Source organism: Castor canadensis, chromosome 9 (assembly GCF_047511655.1).
Source record: "Castor canadensis chromosome 9, mCasCan1.hap1v2, whole genome shotgun sequence".
NCBI classification, from domain to species: Eukaryota; Metazoa; Chordata; class Mammalia; order Rodentia; family Castoridae; genus Castor; species Castor canadensis.
Genome location: NC_133394.1, coordinates 145,757,026 through 145,782,096, shown reverse-complemented (window position 1 = coordinate 145,782,096; position 25,071 = coordinate 145,757,026).

Genomic DNA, 25,071 nt, shown 5'->3' with positions numbered 1-25,071 from the left:
TTTTCTAGAAATCTGTCCATTTCTTCAAGATTTTCAAATTTATTAGAGTATAGGCTCTCAAAGTAGTCTTTGATGATTTCCGTGGTGTTTGTTGTTATCTCTCCTTTTGAATTTCTGATTTTACTGGTTTGGGTTTTTTCTCTCCTTGTTTTAGTTAGGTTTTCCAGGAGTCTGCCAGTCTTACTTATTTTTTCAAAGAACCAGCTTTTTGTTTCACTGAATCTTTGTATGGTTTTTTTGGTTTCTATTTCATTGAGTTCAGCCCTTATCTTAATTATTTCTTTCCTTCTGCTTGTTTTGGGGTTTTTTTGTTCTTGTTTTTCTAGGAGTTTCAGTTGTAGTGTTAGGTCATTGATTTGAGATCTTTCTGTCCTTTTGATATGCGCACTCATGACTATAATCTTTCCTCTTAGGACTGCCTTTGCTGTGTCCCATAGGTTCCAGTAGGTCATGTTTTCATTTTCATTTTCTTCCAAGAACCTTTTAATGTCCTCTTTTATTTCATTAGTGATCCATTCATCATTAGGTATTGTGTTGTTCAGCTTCCAATTGTTTGTTTGTTTTTTACTGCTGTTTTTGTTATTGATTTCTAGTTTTAATGCATTGTGGTCAGACAGAATGCATGGAATTAGTTCTATTTTCTTATATTTGCTGAGGCTTGCTTTGTGCCCTAAGATACGATCAACTTTGGAAAAGGTTCCATGGACTTCTGAGAAGAATGTATATTGTGCAGAAGTTGGATGAAATATTCTGTAGACATCAGCTAGGTCCATTTGACCTATGGTGTGATTAAGGTCTAGGATTTCTTTATTGATTTTTTGTTTGGGTGACATATCAGTTGGTGATAGAGGGGTATTAAAGTCTCCCACTACCACTGTGTTGGGGTCTGTATATGCTTTTAGCCCCTTCATAGTATGATTGGTGAAACTGGGTGCATTGACGTTGGGTGCATATAGGTTGATAATTGTTATTTCCTTTTGGTGTATTTCCATTTTTATTAGTATGGAGTGTCCTTCTTTATCTCATTTGATCATAGTAATTTTGAAGTCTACTTTGTCAGAGATAAGTATTGCTACCCTTGCCTGTTTGCAGGGACCATTGGCTTTGTAAATCTTCCGGCTTTTCACTCTCAGCCAGTGCTTATTTCTGTCATTGAGGTGGGTCTCCTGTAGGCAGCAGATTGTTGGCTCTTCCTTTTAATCCAGTTTGCCAATCAGTGTCTTTTGATGGGGGAATGTAGTCCATTAACATTCAATGTTTGTATTGATAAGTACGTGGTGATCCCTGTCATATAGTTGTCTTAGTTGTTTGAAGGTTTGATTGTGTGCAGCTGAATCAGTGTTACTCTTTGCTTCCTTGCCTTTTCTTCTCCTGTGGTTTGGTGTTTCATGCCCTTTCATGGTTTTGTTTGCTTTCATTTTCTGTGTGCAGAATTCTTTGGAGAATCTTTTGTAGTGGTGGCCTGGTGGTCATATATTGTTTAAGTTTCTGTTTATCATGAAAGACTTTTATTATTGTTCTGTCTATTTTGAATGATAGTTTTGCTAATCAGAGTATTCTAGGTTGAATACTAGTACTGTTTTCATCCAGTACCCAGAAGACTTCACCCCAAGCTCTTCTTGCTTTTGCTTTTAATGTTTCTGTTGAGAAGTCTGCTGTGATTTTGATGGGTTTGCCTTTGTGTGTTCTTTGTTTTTTCTCTCTTACAGCCTTCAACATTCTTTCTCTAGTCTCTGTACTTGTTGTTTTAATGATAATATGTCGTGGAGTAGTTCTATTTTGTTCAGTTCTGTTCAGTGTTCTGGAGGCCTCCTGTACCCGAATGGGCATAGCTTTCTCTAGATTTGGGAAGTTTTCTATTATTATTTTGTTGAACATATTATGCATTCCTTTTACTTGCACCTCTTCTCCTTTTTCAATGCCCATGGAGTCAGTGAGTTCTTGCATTTTCTTTTCACAGGTCTTGAGTTATTTAACTAATAGTTCTTCAGTTTTTCCTTTAATTGCCATTTCATCTTCAAGTTCTTAGATTCTGTCTTCTGTTTGTTCTATTCTGCTGGAATGGCCGTCCATTTTGTTTTGCATTTCTGTTTCATTCTTTTTTCTTAGATTTTCCCATATCTTGGGTTACTTCCTCTTTAATATTGTCAATTTTTGACCTTAATTTGTTTATCTCTCTGTTTGTAGTGGTCTCAGTTTCAGTTTGGCATGTATTTAGGGCTTCTATGATTTCATTTATTTGTTTTGTGTTTTCTCATATTCTTTATTTTTGTCCTCTTGGAATTTCTTGAGTGCCTCCTGTACATTTTGGCTGACCATGTCTAGTAACAGCTCTATGAAATGCTCGTTAATTACTTGTAGGATTTCTTCTTTCAGGTTGTTCTTGTGGGCTTTGTCGGGTTCCTTGGTATAGTTTATCTTTGTTTTATTGGAGTCTGGCTCTTGGTATCTGTTTTCTTCATTTTGATGTAAATCATGCAGTACTTTATTTTTTGGGAGGCAATAGTTTCCTTCCCTTTTTCTTCTTCCTGTATTTCCACTAGGTAATGTTTCTATCCCTGAACTATGTCAATTTAGTATTAGCTGGGTAGCAATTTTAATACTAATAAAATCAAGAGAGAAGGATAAAAAAGAGAGAAAGATGGAAAGATAAAAGGAATAGAATAGAGGAAAAAATGGTAGAGATGGTGGATGACAAACAGTAAACCAGGCAGCAAATCCCTTAAAGAAGGGAAAAAAAATTAAAAATTAAAAAAAAATCACCAGTTCTGGACAGTAGAATTGCAGTCTTTGTTTTCTGATGCTAGTTCTTTAGCATCCATCCTGTCTGTGTGTGTCTCTTAGGTAGGTTTGGAGCCTTCCTGTGGCAAGTGGACAGTGGGTGGGATCCCATGGGCCTTCGGTGGAAACCTTTAGCTGAGGTGAAGTAGCGGGCCTTTGGAGTATGGGCTTGGTGTGGCTGAAGGTGCAGGCTGGCAGAGTGGAGATCCTGTGTGTCTATGGATCCCTGGCTTGACAGGCTTGGTGGGGCACAGTCAAGCAGAACAGAGATTGTGTGTGTGTGTGTGTGTGTTTCCCTGGCTTGGCAGGCCTTAGGGGCACAGCCTTGCAGAGTGAATATTGTGCAGTGCTGTGCAGGCTTTGGGGGTGTGGCCAGCAAAGCAGTGATCATGCAGGGCTGGGGAGTGTGGCCCAGCAAGATGGAGCTCCTGCAGGGCTGTGCAGGCTTGGGGGGAGCTTGGCCTGGTGGAGATTGTAAATGTCTGTGGATCCCTGGCCTTAAGGGCTCATCCCACAAACATCCTGTGGGTCTGAGGGGTGGGAGTTTGGGGTAGCACAACCCTGGTGGGGCACAAGAGCAGGGCCAGAGGATCAGAGATCCCACAGCATATGGAGCAGTGGCTCCATGGGCTTATGGGGTGGGGCTTGGTGTGCAGCACCTGCTATTCTTTTAGTATATGGTGGGGTAGAGAGGCCTCCCAGGAGCGAGGAGTTCAGAGTGCTGATGTTTCAGCTCTCCCTGGTGTTTTTCCTCATTCAAGCAAGTGTCCAGCTTCTTGTCAAAGTCCCTGGATCATGGAGGTCAGAAGGTCTGTGACTGTGTTCTGGTCGCCATCTTGGATCCCCTTCCCATATATTCTTTATCTCTTTACATAATGTAGGGTATCTAGACTGTTTTCATAGCTTGGCTATTGTGAATATTTCTGCAATAAATATGGATGTGAGTGTGTCACTACTGTATCCCATCTTTCATTGTTACACATGCCTAAGAGTGATATCACTGGATCATATGGTAGTTCCATTTTTAGCTCTTGAAGAACTTTATTGATTTCAATAGTGGCTACACTAACTTACATTCCCATCCACAGTGAATAAGTGTACCTTTCCCCCCACATCCTCACCAGCATTTCCCATTGTTTGAATTCTTGATGAGAGCCATTCTGACTGGGGTGAAATGAAATCTCAATGTTGCTTTGACTTGCATTTCTTTTATGGTCAGTGATATTGCAGTTTTTCCAAAAATTGTCTATTCAATTCAATGTGTCCATTTATTCGTTGGATTGTTGGTTCTTTTGGAGTTAGTTTTTGAGCTTCTTATTTATTCTTATTTATTAATCAGATGAGTATGTGGCATAAGTTTTTTCCCATTCTTCAGAGTGTCACTTCATTCAAGTGACTGTTTCCTTTGCTATGGAGAAACTTTTAAGTTGATGCAAACCCATTTGTCAATCCTTGCTCTTATTTGCTGAGCTATCAGAATCCTATTCAGGAACTTGTTAGCTATGCCTATATTTTCCCTATGTTTTTCTATAGTAGTTTCAAATGTTCAGGTGTTACATTAAGGTCTTTGGTCCACTTTGAATTGATTTTAGTACAGGGTGAGAGACAGGGGTCTAATTTCTGTCTTCTACATGTAGTTTTCCAGTTTTTCCAACTCTATTTGTTGAAGAGGCTATCTTTTCTCTAATGTATGTTTTTGGCACCTTTGTAAAAAGTAAGTTGGTTGTAACTGTGTGGGATTATTTCTAGGTCTTCTATCCTATTGGTCTATGAGACTGTTTTTATCCCAGTACCATTTTGTTACTATGGCTCTGTAGTATAGTTTGAAGTCAGATATTGTGATACCTCCAGCTTTACTATTTTTCTCAGAATTGCTTTTAGCTATTCAAGGTCTTTTGTGCTTCCATATGAACTTGAGGATTGATTTTTCAACTTCTGTGGAAAATGCCATTGGAATTCTGATGTAGAAATACATTAAACATACAGATTGCTTTTAGTAGTATAATTATTTTCACAATATTGACTCTGCTGATCTATGAGCATGGTGGGTTTTTTCCATCTTCTGATGTCTTTTTGATTCCTTTCTTCAATAATTTATAATTTTTGTTATAGATGTCTTTCACTTCCTTCATTATATTTATCCCCCAGTATTTTTTGAGGCTATTGTGAATGGATTATTTTTCTGATATCTTTCTCAGTCTGTTCACTGTTGGTATATAGCAAAGCTACTGAGTTTTATATATTGATTTTTTTATCCTGCCACTTTGAAGAATATTTTTAATGAGAGCTAAGAGTTTTTTGGTGGAGTTTTTAGGATCTTTTAGATATAGAATCATATTATCTGAGAATAGGGATAATTTGACTTCTTTCTCTGTTTGAATTCCCTTATTTCTTTGTCTTGCCTTATTACTCTGGTTGGGAATTCCAGTACTATGTTGAATAAGAATGGGGAGAGTAGACACCTTTGTCTTATTCCTGACCTTAGAAGAAATGGTTTCAATTTTTCTATGTTTAATATGATGTTGAGTATAGATTTGATATATATGTATATATACATATATATATATGATGTTGAGTATAGTATAGATTTGTCATATATAGCCTTTCTTATGTTGAGGTACACTGCTAGTCTTAGTTTCTTTTTGTCATGAAAGGATGTTGAATTTTCTGCATCTCTAGAGATGATAATATGGTTTTTGCCCTTGATTTGGCTTATGTGTCTTATTATGCTTATTGATTTGGGTATGTTGAAACATTCTTGCATACCTGGAATGAAACCTACTTTATGACAGTGAATGATTTTTCAGTGTACTATTGGGTTTTATTTGCAAATGCTTTATTGAGAACTTTTGCATATATGCACATTGAGGAAATTGGTCAATACTGTTCTTTTTTTGTTGTATCTTTACCTGGTTTTGGTATTAGGATAATACTGCCTTCATATAATCAATTTGGCAGCATTCCTTCCCTTTGCTCCTGTGGCAGAGATCAGGAGGATCATAATTTGAAGCCAGCCAGGGCAAAGAGTTCATGAGACCCTATCTCAAAAAAACCTATCATAAAAAAGGCTGGTGGAGTAGCTCAAGGTATAGGCCCTGAGTTCAAGCCCCACAAAAGAGATGTGAACTATTTTGGAGAAAGTGGCTATGGGCTGCTAAGAATATGTATAATCCACTGCTGTAAGATTGGATGTTTTATGGATGTCTGTTAAGTTCATTTCACCCATGGTATTTTTAGTTTTAGATAACTTTGTTGATTTTTTTTTTGTCTGCATGTCCTGTCTGATGAGAGTGGATATGATGATAGTTGGATGTGGTCCACCCTCTATTACTGTGTCTGGACCTATCTGCCTCTTTTTATTCAATAGTATTTTTTTTTCATGAACTTTGAAGCATCAGGGTTTAGTGCATATATACTTAGAATCATCTTCTTTATCTTCTTGATGAGTTATTTCCTTTGTTAATATATATTGACCTTTTTGGGGTAGTACTGGGGTTTGAACATAGGTCCTTGCTGGGTAGCTACTCTACCACTGGGCCATGTTTGTAGCTTTTTTTGCTTTAGATACTTTTTTAATAGGGTCTTACATTTATGCCTGGGTTGGCCTAGAACATGATCCTTTTTTTGCTTCCTGTGTAGCTGGGATGATGGACACATGCCACTGTGCCCAGCTAGTTTTTATTGGTTGAGATGGGGGTGGGTGTCTCATGAACTGTTAGCCCAGACTGGCCTTGAACCCTAATCCTCCCAATCTCTGCTAGGATTACAAGCGTGAGCAGTTGTGCCCAGATGTAGTGACCTTCTTTATGTCTTCAGACAAATTTTTGCTTGAAATCTGCTTTGTCCAGTATGAGAATACGTATTCCTGCTTGCTTTCAACTTCTACTTGCTTGGTATATCTTTTCTATCCTTTCACTTTTAGTCTGTGTGTCTTTGGTTGTGAGGTGTGTTAATTATAGACAACAACTTCTTGGATTTTTCTTTTTAATTCAGTCAACTTGTGTCTTTAGAAGAGTTAAGCCCTCTTATATTCATCTCTATGATCAAGAGGTATTTACTATTTCATGTGGTTCTATTGTTTTTTTTCCAGGTAGATTCTCTTGTTACTTTTCTTTCATCATTATTCATTTTTTGGGTTTCATTGGTTTGCTAAATTGAACATTTCTGATGCTTTCCTAGTTCTCATGTGCTAATCTATCCCTTTTTAAGATTTTATTTTTTTCTTGGATTTTGTGTTTGTGACTGTCATTCTAACTCTTAATATTCCCTTAAGTATCTTCTGCAATTCAGGTGGTAGACATGCACTGCTTTAGCTTCTTATTCTTATCTTGGAAGGTCTTTATTTCTCCATGAGAACTGAAGGATAACTTTGCTGAATATAGTATTTGGTTGGAAGTTATTTTTTATCAGAGTGTAAAGTGTTGGAGCCAGCAGTGGGACCATGCCTGTGTGATTTGGCATCTTGCCTTATGAGAAAGCTCCAAGTCTGGGTCTTCCTTATGTAAATCCCAGCCAGTTCCAATGATTCTTCACCACCCTTCCCACATTCATCTGTCTTTGCCTCAGTTCCTTGGAGCTTTCTTACAAGGCAAGATGCCAAATCACACAGGCATGGTCCCACTGCTGGCTCTGACATAAAGTATACTGCTCCATGCTTTCTTGGCTTTTCGTGTTTGTGCCGAGAGGTCTGAGGTGATTCTTATGTGTTTACCTTTGTGTGTCAGTTGGCATTTTTTTCTCTTGAAGCTTTCAGTATCCTTCCTTTGTTTTCTGGTCTTGGTATTTTAATTATGATGTGATGATCTTCTCTTTTCATGTATACTTGGAGTTTGAAATGCTCCTTTTATATGGGTATCTATATCTTTCTTAAGCTTTGGAAAATTTTCTGCTATAAGTTCAGTGAATAGGTTTTCTTTGCCTTTAATTTGTATAAACTCCTTCTTCTACCCATGATTTTGTCTCTTGATAGTATCCCAGAGTTCTTGAAGTCTACGATTATAGTTGTTCATTTTCTTCTTTATTGTTGTCTCAGTGCAATATTTCCTCAATTTTATTTTCCATCCCTGTTCATTTTTCTTCTGCTTGATCTTGTTCTGCTTCTGATGCTGTCTTTTGTGTTTTTTAATTTGATTTATTCAGCTTTTTATTTCCAATATTTCTTTTTGTCTTTCCCTCACAATTTCAATTTCTTTGCTGGAATTTTCTCCCCTCTTGTCTTTCTTCTCTAGGTTTTGATTGATTATCTGTTTGTTTAATCCTCTTAGGGACATTGGTCATTTTTAAGAGTAAAATTTTGAATTCTTTATGTGATATTTCAGTCAATTCAGTATCTTTGGATTCAGCATTAAGTTGTTGTGTAGTTCTGGAGGAGTGATGTTGCACTGATATGGCTGCTTCAGAACCACACAGTCTCAGTTGGTGGGGCACTTGGGATTTCCTATTGTGATTCTTGGGGGCTTTTTCTGTGTGGGCAGGGCTGCTTCCTGAAAGGCAGCTCAGAACATGCAAGTTATATACTCTGTCAAAGGTTCATGCTGTGAGAAGCCTGCCACCTTCTCCCAAGTTCATCCAAATGAGTCTTTCCATTGTGCACTGTGCATGGCCTTTTCCCTCTACTCAAGCAGTTCTGTGTTTGTGAAGCAGTCAAAATCCCTACTGATTTGCTAGAGCCACACTGAGTCTCAATTGCTCCTTTGCTTGGTTAGTGGAGTTGGGAAGGTCTTTAGTGGTTGGAAGTAGGAGAGAAAAGCAAAACAAAGACAGAAACAACAACCACAACAAACAAATAAAGGCAAAATCTGTACTTCTCCATTGCAGGCTTGTGTTTAAGACCTCACTTAGGTAGACTTCCCTGTACTGTACCCAGTGAGTGAGGATGCATGGGAGCTTCTGCTCTGGCTTAAGATTGCTGAACAGACCTGCTTTCTTAAATTTTATTGCTGTACCACAAAGCAATCTCTGTCTCAGCAAATCCCTGCCCTGGTTTTAAATCTTGTAGGATGTGTGGGCTTATTTTTCAGCTGGAAATGTAGGTCTGTTGCCAGGGCTCTTTGTGTTACCTGTGCTCATAGTTTGAATCCTCTTCCTCTCCTGAGGGGAGTCTAGTCAGACTTGGAACTGTCTACTGCTTTTCTCTGTGTCTTTTGTTTTTTAGTGTTTTTATGCTGTCCTGCCACCTCTTCCATGATTCCTAAAGCTCCTTCTCCCTTCCTCTCTTCAGAATGTAGTCTGACCTGAGTTATAGACTTTTCTCTTTGATGGAATCTACTATCCTCTCTGCACATGTTGTCTTGTTCAGACTCTAAGGCCAAGGAAGCAGATTAGTCTCATTAAATTGATGAAGATGCATGAGATTGGTGATTTGTTTATGGTTAGGCATCATAGGCCTTGTTAATAAATGGCTTCATATCATGAATTTTCTGATCTCATTTATTAGTTTAAGTAGTATTTTTAGTGGATTCTTTACAATTTTCTATATACACAATGATGCCATCTGTGAATAGAGAGTTACTTCTTTTCTACTCTGGATGCTTTTTTATTTTTGTTTTTACCTAACTGATCTATTTCCCTAGAAACTTCAATACCATATTGCAATAAAAGTGGCAAGAGTCAACATCCTTGGGTTATTTTTGATCTTATGGGAAGAGCTTTCAGTCTTTCACCATTAAGTGTGATGTCAGCTGTGGATTTTTCATAAATGCCCTTTAGGAGGTAGAGGACATTTCCTTCTATTTTCAGTTTGTTCATTTTTTTTAAACTCATGGAAGTATATAGATTTTGTGAAATGTTTTTTGTTCATTTATTGAAATGGCTAAGTGGTGTTTTTCCCCTGTTTTATTAATGTGACAAATTACACTGTTTTATTTTTTCATACATTGAAGCAAATTTTCATTTCTGGGTTAAGTTGTGATATACTAACCTTTTAATATGTTGTTGGATCAAGTTTGCTAGTATTTTGTTGAGACTTTTTATGTCTATATGCATAAGGCATACTGACCTACCATCTTACTTCTGGTATCTTTTTGTAGTTTAGTATTATAAAGGTAGTTTCATAGAATAAATTGAGAAAAGTTTTTCTGTTTCTATATTTGGGAAGAATTTGTGAGAATTAATTTTTCTTAAAACACTTGTAAAATTCATCAAGATGTTTGGAACTGGGATTTTATTGTGTAGAAGGTTTTTGAATAACTAATCTCTTGATTTATTAGGGATATATTAAAATTATCTATTGCTTAAGTCATTTGCAGTAATTTGCATCTTGCTAGAATGTTGTCCATTTCATCCTGGATATAAAATTTGTTGAAATAATTATCATGGTATACAGTGTGATTTTAAAAAAAATTCTGTAAGGTAGATTATTAATGTGCCATCTTTTTTCTCCTGATATTAGTAATTCAGTCTCTCTCTCTTTCTCTGTCAGTCTAAACTATAGGACTGTCAAATTTAAAGAGAAGATTTTTTGTTTTGGTGATTTCATCTCCTGTTTTCCTATTCTCTATTGCCTTTCCTGGCTTTATTATTTTCTTTTCCTACTTCAGTATCAGTTTTCTTGTCTGTTTTGTTTCTTAACATAGGTTGTTTATTTGAAGGAGTTCCCCTGTTTTAATATGGCATTTATAACTGTGAATCTCTCTTTAACACTGATTTAACTAAATCCCATAACTATTGTTGTGCTGCATTTTTATTTACATTCATGTCAAAGTGTTTTCTAATTTTCCTTGTGAGTTCTTTCTTAATCAATTGGTTACACAGGAGTGTGCTGATTAATTTTCATATATTTTAAGTTTATAACTTTCTTTATGTGATTAATTCCTAATTTATTTCTATTGTGTTTAGTGAATTTAATTTGTATGGTTTCAATCCTTTTATATTTTTTATTTTTTAATTTTGCCAAGTTTTGCTAAAAGTTTATCTTGACATCTTTAAAGGGATTTTTTTAGTCAAATGCTTCCACCAGTATACTAAGAAACAAGAGAACAGCCAGTTGCCAGTGGCTCACTTCTGTAATCCTAACTAACTACACAGGAGGCTGAGATCAGGAGGGGCATAGTTTGAGGCCAGCCTGGGTAAAAACTGAGTGGGAATCCATCACAACCAATAGCTGGGCCTGGTACCATACATCTGTCATACAAGCCATGGCAGAAAGCATATAACAGGAAGATTGTGGGCCTGGCCACACTGGACAAAAAGAGAGAGCCCATCTCCAAAATAATCAATGCAAAAAGGATTGGAGGTGTGGCTCAAGCAGTAGAGTGCCTGCCTACCAAGTGTGGGAAGCCCTGAGTTCAAATCCCAGTAACAGCAAAAAAACCCAAAAAAACAAACATTTAAGATGTGGCTCAAGAAGCACTTGCCTAGCATGTGAGGCACATTCCTCTGTGTCTCACAAGGAAAAATGAATTACTTGCACTGTGTGTATGGCTCAAGTGGTAACAAGTGTGAGGCCCTGAGTTCAATCTCCTGTACTGCAAATAGAAAATCAGATTGCAGATTGTGTGTCTTTTATTTTTATTTTCTTTACTAGTATGTATTAATTGTATAAAATAATAAGTTTCATTGTGATATTTTCATACCCTAATTTTCCTCTCTTATTATTGCTCTCTATCCTCCTGATTTTCTCCCTCTTCCCTAATAGTCCTCCTTCTATTTTCATGTTTTTGTTTCTAGATTTCATATATGAGAGAAAATATGTGCTTTTCAGAGCCTGACTTATTCCACTTCACATGATATTTCCAGTTTTATCAATTTTCCTTCAAATGATGCTTGAATAATGCTCATTGTTGATCCTTGTAAGGTTATTGAGGTTTGTTTTATGGATTAACATATGCTCTATACTAGAGAATGTTTCACTGCACAACTTGAGATGAATGTGTATTCTGTTTTTATTGGATGGAGCATTCTTTAGGTGTCTGTTACAAGAAAAACTTTAGACAAATTAAATTGAGCAGAGTTTATCTGAGGAAAGAACAATTCTTGTTCTTTATAGGTGGAACATGGATACAAAGAGAGGAGTCACTTCACTGGCTGTAGTTTAAACACATGCCTCATCAGGACATAGTGTGATGAGGTCTGATCACTTGTCTGCTTCACAGTGGCTGCAGGTTGGATGTTTGAGATCACCTGTAAATAAGGTATTAAATAAGGCTTCAATTTGTTTATGTACTACATTAGGTTCTGTTTATTACATTGGTTTTCAAAGTAGGGAAAGGGTCTCATGACCTCCTGTTTACTTAATTTCATAGATGTAGGAGGAGTCTTCTCTTTCATTGTTCTTCTGTTCTGTTCACCATTAAAATGGAGTACTTAAGTCCTAGTCTATTATTGTATCTATTTCTCTATTTATTTATTTTGGTACTAGGGTTTGAACTCAGGGCCTCCACCTTGAGCCACTCCACCATCTTTTTTTGCTTGTGAAGGGTTTTTTTGAGATAGGATCTCATGAACTATTTGCCTGGGCTGGCTTGGAACCACAATCCTCCTGATCTCTGCCTCCTGAGTAGCTAGGGTTACAGGCGTGAGCCACCAGAGCCTGGCTATTCTCTCTTTAATTCTGCCAACTTTGGTTTCATGTATTTCAGGCTCTCTGGTTTGACTCATACATGACTCCAACTTATGTCTTCCAGAGGGTTAACCTTTTCATCCTTGTCAAATGTACGCTTTGTCTTTAATGCTCATTTTTGTTGGAATGTATACTTTTACCTTACAATAGCTATTTCACCTCTGTTGGTTACTGCTTGTATAGTATACCTTTTCCTCCATTTTTTAATTCATTTATTCACATGTGCATACATTGTTTGGGTCATTCCCCACCCTCTTCCCCCCTTCTCCCTCACTTCCAGGCAGAAACTGTTCTGCCCTTATCTCTAATTTTGTTGAAGAGAAGACATAAACATAATAAGGAAGTTAAGGGTAGCTATACAGAGAGATTCATAGTATTGCTTCCATGTACAAATCTGTTACAACCCATGTTGATTCATCTCTAACTGATCTTTACACTGGTTCCTGATCTCCTTCTCATGTTGACCTCTGTCGCTTTAAGGTTTCTGTATTAGTTCCTCTGCAGTGGGGACATCAAATGCTTTCATGTTTTGGGTTTACTACCTATCCCCATTCCTCCCATATGTGCTCTCCCCTTGTCATGTGACCCAAGTCCAACCACATTGCTGCATTTGTCTGAGATCTAAAGTCCGCATATGAGGGAGAACATATGATTTTTGGCCTTCTGAGCCTGGCTAACCTCGCTCGAATGATGATCTCCAGTTCCATCCATTTACTTGCGAATGATAAGATTTCATTCTTCTTCATGGCTGAGTAAAATTCCATTGTGTATAAATACCACATTTTCTTGATCCATTCATCAGTAGTGGGGCATCTTGGTTGTTTCCATAACTTGGCTATTGTGAACAGCCCTGCAATAAACATGGATGTGCAGGTGCCTCTGGAGTAACCTGTGTCGCATTCTTTCGGGTATATCCCCAAGAGTGGGATTGCTGGATCATATGGCAGATCTATGTTTAGATTTTTAAGAAGCCTCCAATTTTTTTTTCCAGAGTGAATGCACCAGCTTGCATTCCCACCAGCAGTGTACGAGGGTTACTTTTTCTCCATATCCTCGCCAACACATGTTGTTGGTGGTGTTTTTGATGATGGCTATTCTAACAGGGGTGAGGTGGAATCTTAGTGTGGTTTTGATTTGCATTTCCTTTATGGCCAGAGATGGTGAGCATTCAGTCTATTTGTGCCTTTTTTTACATCCATTGATTTTTAAATAAACTTTTATTGAATAAATTGAATAAAAAAGGGCCTTTATTCTATTTGGAGAATTACATTTACTGATGTGTGTGATATTGACTTTACATTCATAATGCAAACCACACTAATTCATGTTGAGTTATTCTTTCTGACTGTTGTTCGATGGAATATGTTCACATTTTATAGAGAATTGCTGCTTTTCAGTAGTTGTTCGCTGTCAGGGTAATGATATGGATCGAGACGCATTCCCGATGTAGTTCCTGAAAGCGTTTGGTATTTTTTTTTCTAGTGAGACGCATTCCCGATGTAGTTCCTGAAAGCGTTTGGTATTTTTTTTTCTAATGAGACGTATTCCCGATGTAGTTCCTGAAAGTGTTTGGTATTTTTTTTTTTAATGGTTTGATAGAAGTCACCAGTGAAACCATCTGAAGTGTACCCCTGGGAATATATCTAGTTGAAAACTTATTGCTGTTAAGAGATATAAAACCATTCTGATTTTGTCTTTCTACTTATGTCAGGCTTACTAAATTTTCTTGTGTCAGGTTTGGTCAAGTGATGAATTTGTCCATTTTTACCCAAGTTGTCAATTTTATTGTCATATATTGTTTATAATATTCTATTTTGTGTTTTTATGACCAGAGACACCCTATTTTGATTTTGATAGCTTTGACTTTTCCCCCTTGATCAATATAGAGAGAGGTTTATCATCTGTATTGATCCTTTTAAACAACCAGCTTATGGTTTTATTGATTTTTTAAAATTGTTTGTTTGCTTTTCATCTCACTGATTTACACTTCTTATCACTTTCTTCTTCTTTTGATTTCAGTCCTTATTTTTCTAGCTTATATTGAGATAACTGATTTTGGTTACTTAAAGAATTCACAGTATAAGAATGGATGCTATAAAAATTTCCTCTAAGCACTGCTTAATTGCATCTCATAAAATTTGGTATGCTGTGTTTCATTCATTTTGAAGTATTTCCTAATTTTCTTTGTCAATTTCTTTTTGAAAAAAAGACAAACCATTTTGAAATGGGCTCTTTCTCCAGATAATTTGGATTTTCCTGAAATCTTTCTGTTTTTAAATCTTAGTCTCATTCTTTTGTACTCAGAGAAAATGGATTGTGTGATTTCCATCATTTGACATTTTTCCTTTTATAATTATCATGTTGTTGTTGTATTGGGGATACATTGTGACATTTACAAAAGTTCTTACAATTTATCTTAGTTGAATTCACCTCCTCCCTCAGTCTCCTTAATCCCCTTTCCCCCATTCTGAAATAGTTTCAACATGTCTCATTTTTCCATTTGAGTGCATTTATGTCCACCATATTTACCCTCCTATACCCTTTCCTAATACCTTACCTCTCCCACTGGCACCAATTCCCTAAACAGGACCTGTTTTGCCTTCTGTTTTCTGTTTTTGAAAAAAGGCGTTTTGTTTAAGATATCTATATAGGGAGTTTCATTGTGAATGAAATGTATCGAGATTTGTTTTGTGGCCTAGCATATGATATGTGTTAGTGAATTTTCCATGTGTACTTGAAAATTCTCTAAATTTTGTTGTTGTTTAATTACTCATGCTGTGTCAATAACATCAAGTCAGAGATAAATGTTTAAGTCTCCCATAATCCTATTCTGTCTAATTTATCAACTACTAGGAGTGTTAAGATTTCCAACTATAATTAGAAATCCATCGATTTCTTCTTTCAGATCGATTAGTTTTTACTTCCTGTATTTTGATGCCTCTAATTACATGCTTATATGTTTAAGATTACTAGGACTTGTTACATTGAAACTTTTTGTTTGATAAAATGTCTCTCTTTATCAAAAGAACCAGCAATATTACTTGTTCTTAAAGTATACTTTGTCTGAAATGAATATAGTCACATCAATTTTGTCATTATTAATATTTGCATAGTACATCATTTTCTATTCTTTTACTTTTACAGTGTAAGTTTCTTTCAACAGTTTACTTCTGTTCATCCTGAGGTTTTGTACTACTCTTATAATGCACGTTATATGATATATTGTTCTTACTTTTTTCTAAACAATTTTCTTCAAAAGAATTAAAACAAAAGAGAGAGCTTTTCTCCTTCACATGGACAGCTCACATTTAAACTGTTGTAAATTCTTTTGAGGAGATACAAGTTTCCATATAATATCATTTTTCTTTTTGTCCAAAGAGCTTCCTTCAATATCTCTCACAGTGGAAATCTCAACTAAACTCATTTAGTTTTTGCTTATCTGAAAGCATCATCAATTACTCTTCACTTTTGAAAGCTGTTTTCACTTGATATGGAATGCAATTTTTTTCTTTCAGCACTTTAAAGATGCTTTATTGTCAATGTGATATAAAATTGGCATTCTTATCTTCGTTTCTCTGAATGCAATGTACCATGTTTATCTGTATTTCCTTTTAAGATTTTTCTCTTTATCAGTGGTTTGTAGCAAATTGATCATGATGTGTCTTGGTAATGTTTTCTTTGTTTTTATTTTGCTTTGCATTTGAACTTTTTGACTATGTGTTTATGTTTTTTTTTTCATCAAATTTGAATAAAATTTCACCTATTATTTCTTTGTTCTTTTTTGTCCTCTCTTTTCTGACTCAAGTTGTATTTATGCTAGATTACTTGTTACTGCCCCTATGTTATTGGGGCTGTATTGACTTTTTTCTGTCTCTTTTCTTTTTGTATTTAAATTTGAGTAGCTCTTGTTTTGCTTTCAGATCACAGTTTATTTTTTCCTTCTGATGTCTAATCTGTCATTATTTCCAAAGGCAAAAATTTTCACTGTAGATGACATTTTTTCAGCTCTAGAAAGGCTCTTTGATGCAATACAAATACAGCAATATTATGAAAAACAAGTCACTCTAAGGAGTGGTCACATATGAAAGAGGGAGGATAAAAAAGGGAAGTTAAGAAGGTGAATATGGTTGATGTACTTCCTATACAAGAATGAATATAGAATTTTTAAACCTGTTGAAATCACCATAAGAACAGGACTGAAGTAGAAAGAAGGAAAATGAGATGAACCAATGTGGGTAATAATACATGTATAAATAGAAATGTTATAATGAAACACCCTGTATAGATCTCTTAAACAAATAAAAATGTCAGTTTTTTAAGAAACAGATAACAGGAAGGCAAAAGAGGTCCTGTTTGGGGTCTTGGTACCACTGGAAGGGAGGAGGATATAAGGAAAAGGTGTAGGAGGATGAATGTAGTGGAAATATGTATACAAGTATAAGTATGTGAATAGAAAAACGAGACCTATTGAAACTATTCCAGGAATGGGGGAAGGGAGAATGGAGGAGAATGGTGGAGGGGGTGAATTCAACTATGATATATTATAAGAACTTTTGTAAATGTCACAATGTACCCATAGTACAACAGTATTTTTTTTTAAAAGAAAAAATAGAAAGACTCTTTGGATTTTTGTTCCTTTTCTTACCACTTCATTTCATGTTTTTTTAGGTAAATCCTTGAACATGTTTATATAATAGCTACTTCAAAGTGCTGTTCTACTGTTAGGGTGTCCCTCAAAAAGACTCATGTGTTGAAGGTTTGGTATCCAGATGGTGGAGCCAATCATTGAGAAGTGATTGGATTACAGGGGCCCTTAATCAGTCAATGGATTATTCTACTGATAGATTCCAAAATTTGATGGAAACTTTTGGAAGTGGAGCCTAGTTGGAGCAAGAAAGTCACTGGGGCAGCATGATGTTGGGGGCTATGCCTTCTTCCAGGCCCATCGCTTTCCTTCCCAGATGCCATGGGTGAGCAGACTTCTCTACCACATTCTAGAGAAGTCCTAGAATGCTAAACAGAGCTTAACAAGTGATTCTGGTATGAGCTCAGAAGACCAGAATGCTAATAGGAATTCAGACCACAAAGACTGGGATCAGGAGATGTCATATGGCAACAGGATTTTATTGGGAATTGAACTACAGGACATTCATGTTACATAGTGTCAATGAGCTTGCCTGTATTTTGGCAATGCCTTACAACTTTGTAGGAGGATGAATTTAAGGGGACAGACTTATTAATCTGGAAGAGGAAATTTGAAGGCAGCCCAGTATTCAGGGTATAGCATAACTATTGTTAACTATTTTTACTCTGGTTTATAAGTTTGGGGGCCAAAAGTGAGTGGAAGGACTTGAGAACCACATAATTTGGTCAGGAAAGAAGCAGTTCAAGTGTTATGGACAAGGGGCACATGGCTGTTAAGGAGATTAGCATCATTAAAAAGAAACCAAATACTTTGCATCAGGACAAAAGAAACTATGCTTTGAGGATATTTCAGGAATTGCCAGCTCTCAACTATTGCAGACTCAGGGTGTAAAAGTGTAAACTTATTTGAAAGTTTCCCTTGAGAAGAAAACACTGCTGGATACACATCTCTCATAGGTCTTCCCAGGAAATTATTTCTTCATGATTAATTTCATCCCATTCAGTTGTCCAGCAACTCAGAGACTACTGCAAGGTGCCTGGCTACTGCTCCCTCTGGCAGTGGAACCTGGCATTTGTCCATGTGGTACCAGTTTTGCAGGTACACAGAATGCAAGTGTTATGGGGTCATAGAGGTTCCTACCCACATTTCAAAGGAAATCCTGTGGGTGAGGCAATTAGTGGCAGAATCAGAGTTCTTATGGGCAGGTTCTGAGAGGGCAATACAGAAGCTGTGAGGAGTGAAGCAAATATGCAATGGAGACTCAGTAAGTTGGAGATGCTAGGAGCATGAAATGTTTGTTTCAGGAAAGCTATAGATAGTGAAAACAAACATCCTAGAAGAGAGGCCATGAGTGCCACAGCTGGAAAGAAAATAGGGGCAGGAATCCACAAGCCTATTAGAGCTCAAATCATGCCACCGCTTCCCCTGATTGCTAGACATTGAACTACAGGATTTAAGATTTCCCTCCTGGGTCTTGTTCCTATTTGCTTTGGCCTCATTTCTCCTTTTTGGAATCATAATGCTTATTCTGTGCCATTGCATCTCAGGAGAAAGTAACTTGTTTTTGATTTTACAGGAGCACACAGCTAAGGGTTTGCCTTGAGTCTCTGAGAAGACTTTGAACTTGAACTTTTGAGCAATGTTGGAATTTTTGAGACTTTGGCAACTCTTGAAGATGAACTGAAAGTTTTTTGTATTGTGTGAAGAAATGACCTTTGGAGACCGTGTATGGAATGTTATGATTCAGAAGGCTCATGTTCTGAAGGCTTGGATCCAGTAACTTGTAGGTAATTTAATCATGAGGTCTCAAACATAATCAATTGGTTAACCCACTGATCACTTTATAATTTGGTGGCACTATTAGGAGGCAATAAAAACCTTCAGAGGTGGACAAAGGAGTTCCTTGAGGGAATGTCCCTGGTAGCTATATCTTGTCCCAGTTTTCTGGTTACTATGAGGTAAGTAGCCTCCTCTACCAAATATTCCTGCTATTATGTTCTGCCTCACCACAGGCCCGTAGCTATGGAGTAAGATGAACTTGGATTTAAACCTCTCAAATTGTGAGACATGATAAATCTTTCTTCCTTCAAATGTATTTTCTTAGGTATCTGTCACAGTGATGGAAAAACTTACTAATATATTTGCTAACGTGACTATCTCTGTGAAATTTATGGAACAAAAGACATTCCTGACTGTGTATGGATATATCATTGGAATTTGTGGAAAACCTTTTATCATTGCTAATACATTTGGCTCCAAGTACCTGAATGACAGTAACCTAAAGAGAAAGGAAGAGGCAAGATGGTGAGGAATAGAAGCTTTCTCCATCTGACACAGTGAATGAGAAGAGTCTGGATAATACAGAAAGATCTGTATTCAGAAGAGCAAAAAAGAAGAGCACAAAAACTACAAAAGTGCTACAGGACAGCTGAAAAATTGGGTAAAGCAGAAACACAACAGTAAATTAAGAAACAGTTTGCAGCTCCAGACATGGCTGCCCAGAAGGGAGGGCAAATCAAAGCCTCTAGATCCAGGTAAGGCAGGTAGCCTCTGCAACAGACTGGCAGACCTAGCTGTGGGAGAAAAATTGCACCACCTCCAAGTGTGGGAGATTTGATGGGCTAGTGACTTCCCCAGCGTGAAAGGTCAGCATCGCATAAGACAACCTTTTATTTCCTGTATGTTAGAGAGCTAGATCAAGGCACTGCCTTGAGAGAGGACTTCCTGATTTAGAATGAAGTACTCAGTGGTCTTAAAAACAAGAAGCCATTGCAGCTCAGGGTCTTTTTAGACATAAGGCCAGTATATGAGAGGCCTAGAGGAGACTCTTGAAGTGGCAGAGGCTTTGCCTTAGGGCTAGCTGGGAAGATAAAAGGAGCCTGGGAAGGGAAAAACCCTACCTTACCTGGTGAGAGCAGCTTTATGGCCTGTGGAAAAATTTTTAAAATCCTGGCCACAGTATCTGGTGGGAGACCACCACTAAAGGCAGATGAGAGAGGTTTGACTGGGGTGAGCTGAGGGCTCCTGGAAGGAGACCAGGAAGCTGTGAAAGGTCTAGAGGTTGGTGAATTTGTACTAACTGATGACAGCAGCTCCATTGTCTAAGGTCAATTTAAAAAATAACTCTCTGCCTCCTCTGGCAGAGAGCTCAGGTTACAGGAGCTCCCCTAACCTGCAGGTTACCAAGTGGGCTTTGAAACTGGGCCAACTGGGGCACTAGAAAAATTTAGGAACAGTCACAGTTCACAGTCACAGCATTGGGAGAGAGACAGCCACAAGAAGTGGCTTTGATACAGGTGAGCTGAGAAATTAAAGCAGCATCAGGAGCTCAGGCAGTGAAGGGGCTGTTGGGTAGTGTCTCTGCCCTCCATACTAAGCCAAGCTCCAGTGCCAGGAGATAACTGCAGAAATATCACCAAGTCTGTGACTGGCACAGTGCTTAGCATTCCGTAGCTATCTGGTGGCTTTAAGGGCTTGTTGCCAAAGCAGGCTGAGAACCCTGAGCACAGGACCTGGGGCTCATACAATATCCCCCAGTCTCATCTCTTCCATAGAGTAGCAAACTGCTGAGTGGGGACAGAAAGAATTGAGACCTAAAGGCAGAGTATCTGAGTCACTCAGTTCTCCACTACTGGTCCAGAGCTCTGTGTGCTATTTATCAGCATCAGGTGCATTTGGGGAACATCCTGAGGGTTGCATGTGTATTGCCCCAGGAGTCACACATGGGGAGACCTGTATAACATGTGATAACCTGCCTGACCTATAGAATGAAAAGCACCATGTGTCCAGCAGTGGCTTCCAGCACAGGAAGCTTCTACATGGAAACAGTATAAAAGTGGATACTGATTCTTGTCCAGCTCTGCCCCATCCTATATATAACACCAATTCATATACAAGGAAGCACAAGAGATTCCAGACACTTCTGCTCTGTCTGAGAGGTGTTAAAGACCAGGCCTGGTACCTTGGACATGCAGGCAAAAGCATGCCTATGGAGCTATCCCCAAGTCCAGTGGTGTCCACTGTAGCCCTCTCACTACACAGTCTTGCCTGAACACTGAGAATACTTTGACTGTTGAACACTGTGATTAAAACTACCAACCAATGAATTTGATCCCAAATGTGTAAATTTCAATGAAGAAACACAAGAAATTTGAAAAAGCAATGCAAGGTGACACCCACAAAATAAATCTACATTAACTGACACTAAAGACAGTGAAGAGGAAGACAGCCCAGATAGGAACTTAAAAACATGATTGTAAGAATGAGCAATGGAATGAAAGGGGACATGTACAAAAAGATGAATAAATTCAAAGAGAATACAAATGAACAGATGAATGAAATTAGGAAAACAGTGCAGGTTGTGAAAGAGGAAGTTGAAAACGATACATAAATCCTGAAAAAGAATCAGACCAAAATTCTGGAAATATAAAAGCTCAATAAGTCAAATAAAAACCTCAGTGGAGAGTCTCTCTAGTAGAGTGGATAAAATTGAAGACAAAATATCAGGGTTTCAAGACAAGGTAGATGTGTTAGAAAAGTCAGATGATGAAAAAGGGAAAAAAATAAAGAAGAATGAATGGAAAATTCAAGAATCCCAGACACTATTAAAAGACCAAACTTATGAAATTCTATGTCCTACCATGATAAAAAGCTTTGAAGAAACCGGAAATATAAGGAATGTACCTCAATACAATGCTATATGTATGACAAATCAACATCATATTAAATGGTGAAAACTGAAATGATTTCCTAAAAAGTCAGGAATGAGACAAGGGTGTCCACTCTCCCCATTCTTATTCAATATTGTACTGAAAGTCTTAGTGAGAGCAAAAAGGCAAGAGAAAAAAATAAAAGAGATTCAACTAAGGAAAGAAGCAGTAAAATTATACCTATTTACAGATGATATGACTCCATACTTAAAAGATCCCAAGATTCCACCAAAAAACACCAGGATCTGATAATTGATTTCATCAATGTAACAGTATATAAACTCAATATATGAAAGTCAACATCTTTTCTATATATCTACAATGGATGGGCTGAGAAATAAATCAGGACAATAAATCCATTCACAAAAGCCTCAAAAACAAACCAACCAACCAACCAAACAAACAAAAACAACAAAAATAAACCCTAGGCATAAACTTAACCAAGGAAGTGAAAGACCTCTACAATTAAAGCTATAAAAGCTTGAAGAAATCATAAAAGGCACCAGAAGATGGAAAGATCTCCCATGTTCATGGATTGGCAGAATTAAAATATCATGAAACTAGATATACCACCAAAAACAATCTATAGACTCAATATAATGCCCATCAAAACCCCAATGTCATTCTTTGCAGAAATAAAAGTCTAAATAATAAAATTCATATGGAAGAATAAAAGACCCTGAATATCAAAAGCAATCCTGAGCAAAAAGCAATGCTGGAGGTATCGCAATATCGGACTTGAAATTATGCTACAGAGCCATAGTAACAAAAACAACCTGCTATTGGCACAAAAGCAGACAGGAAGACCCATGAAACAGAATAGATGACTCAGAAACAAAACCATTCATTGTAGCCATCTGATCTTTGACAAAGCTGCCAAAGACATATACACTGGAGAAAAAGACAGCTTGTTGAACAAATGATGCTGGGAAAACCAGCTATGTATATGTTGAATACTGAACCTAGACTGCTATCTTTCACCCTTTACAAAAATAAATTCTAAATGGGTCAGAGATCTTAAGATAAAATCTGAAACCACTTGAGACATTCCACCAGCCTGATTCTTTCTTCTTGAAAACTTACATTGTGAGCTATTTGACCTTGACCAACTCAACCACTAAAAGCCTTTGTTTCTTTATCAAAATCTAGAAATAATAGCACTCCTGTTGTGAGGGATTAACAGTCATCTGGATTAGTACTTCCAGCTTATCGTAATTTTTATAGGAGTTTTTCATCAAAAACTAGGAATAATAGTATTGCTTGGTGTAGAGCTAACAGTAGCAGTTTTCAAGGGTTTAGGAAGACAGGGCTATCCTAAACATTATAATTTTCTTGAGGATTTCAATATCCCTTTGGGAAGTAATGAGAAATGGATGCCACTAACACCATATAATAAATCATTTCCTCTGCCACCATCTCAGAGAATTCTTATAAAAAAACTGTATGGGTGAGGCATTGTTTATCAGCCCTATTTCACACAACAGGCAAATGAGACACAGAGGTTAAACAACTTGTCCAAAGTCAGAATTTCCAAAGTGTACCTCTATCTCCTGACTGCACATCCTGTGCCTTTGAAGTCTCCTCCTTTCTTCCCAGTTCTGATTTCTGCTCATTAATATGCATGTAGTACACCTGCTCCCTGGGAAGTGGGCTTGTCTGCATCAGCTTTTGAAGTTGGTGCCTGAAACTTGTTTTTATTAGGGATGGAAAATTCACTGAGTAGACAGATGGACTGGGAGGCCTTTCCATTGCTTTAGAGATGAAATATGCGAGAAAGTGTTTTTATCTATGTGCTGGTAATTTTATCAAAGAAGCAATAACTGTGCAGAACTGACCCTAAGAAAATGAGATATGGAAGGGGGCAGTGGCCATCAGCTTTGGGCCAGAAAACCCCAGGCTTATTCAAATTTTGATTCAGAAAGTTTCTATGGACTGAGGAGTAAAGGTCTCTTGAGACATTTATAAATTCCACAGTTGACCCCAGTGTAATAGGCAACTGGCAAGGATGTATAAATTCGATATCATTAGCAGAGACATGAAGATGACTTCTGGAGAATCTTGTAGGCAAGAAACTGGGGGATAAAGGCTAATGGTGCACATTAAAGCCACTTTAGAAAGCCTGGTGCCCAGCACTATTAATTGTTACCATCTGACACAGATTGACCATGGTCTCCTGGTCAGCTTTGTATAAAGATTTCATTTATACTAATTTACGCATTTTTTTGCAGCATTGGAGTTCTAGCTCAGGACTTTGCACATGGTAGGCAAGTGGTCTATCAGTGAGCAATACTCCCAGCTACACCAAAGACTTTAAATGCTGCTTCATTTAATTTCACAAGAACATTATGAATGAAGTTATTTTTATTACTCACATTTTACAGGTCAGAAAACTTAAAGGATGCCAATTCAAGGATGCAGAGCAAGCAAGTTGTAGGGTATTCAAACCAGCTCAGATACCTGTCCAAACCACTTGATTTATTGCCTCCCCAAGAATTTTCTATCTAAGTGGGAGATAAAACAAACTTTTAAGATAATATTTATTGCCAGAAATATGACCACTTGGTAACTAAAGCAACTCTGAGATTCCTTAAGATATCCTTATTCTTTGAATATATACTCAGTAGGGTTCCAAACATCAATGAGTTCTGTTATTTCTGACCCTGACTTTGACCATCAGTGTTTCTGGACTAACCTTCAATTCCCTCAAGGGAAATTTCACTATCTCTCTGGACAGGTTTTGGATGCCAATGAAGTGGAAACAGCACTTGGAGACATACCATTGTCCAAGGTAAGGTCCTTCCCTAGGCCTCTGCCTGATTTTGGGGACTTTACTCCCAGGAACTTCAAACACTCCTCATTGAAGCACATTCTCTACACGTGCTTTTCCCTCCTTCTCTTCCTTGACACAGGTCCAGGGAGGAAAGGTCCCAGGTGAGTACTGGTTGCAGGTATAGCATCAGGCACAAAATTGGGTATTGTAAGTCCAGCTTCCTCCCTACTTCCATTCTGACCCTGGGGCATGTGTCATACTATAAATGGTAGTCACCTGGATTCCATCCCTTTTCCTCTTTTATCAGTTCAAGGTCCCCCACATCCTCTGGCACACTGATCTCTACCTAGTCTTTGGGGCTTGTGCAGGTTGAGGTGGACAGAACAGCAGCCTACTCCACCCATCACTGTTAGGGATGGGAGGGGGTGGGGAAGGGGGGAGAAATGACCCAAACATTGTATGCACACATGAATAATAAAAAAAAAGGGATGAAAATGTCGAAACTTTTGCTGCTTCTTTATGCTGACTGAATACCTCCATCTCTCCTTTCCCGGAATCATTCATTACTTAGATCCAACAATATGTTGTGTAGGAATTTTTAGCACCA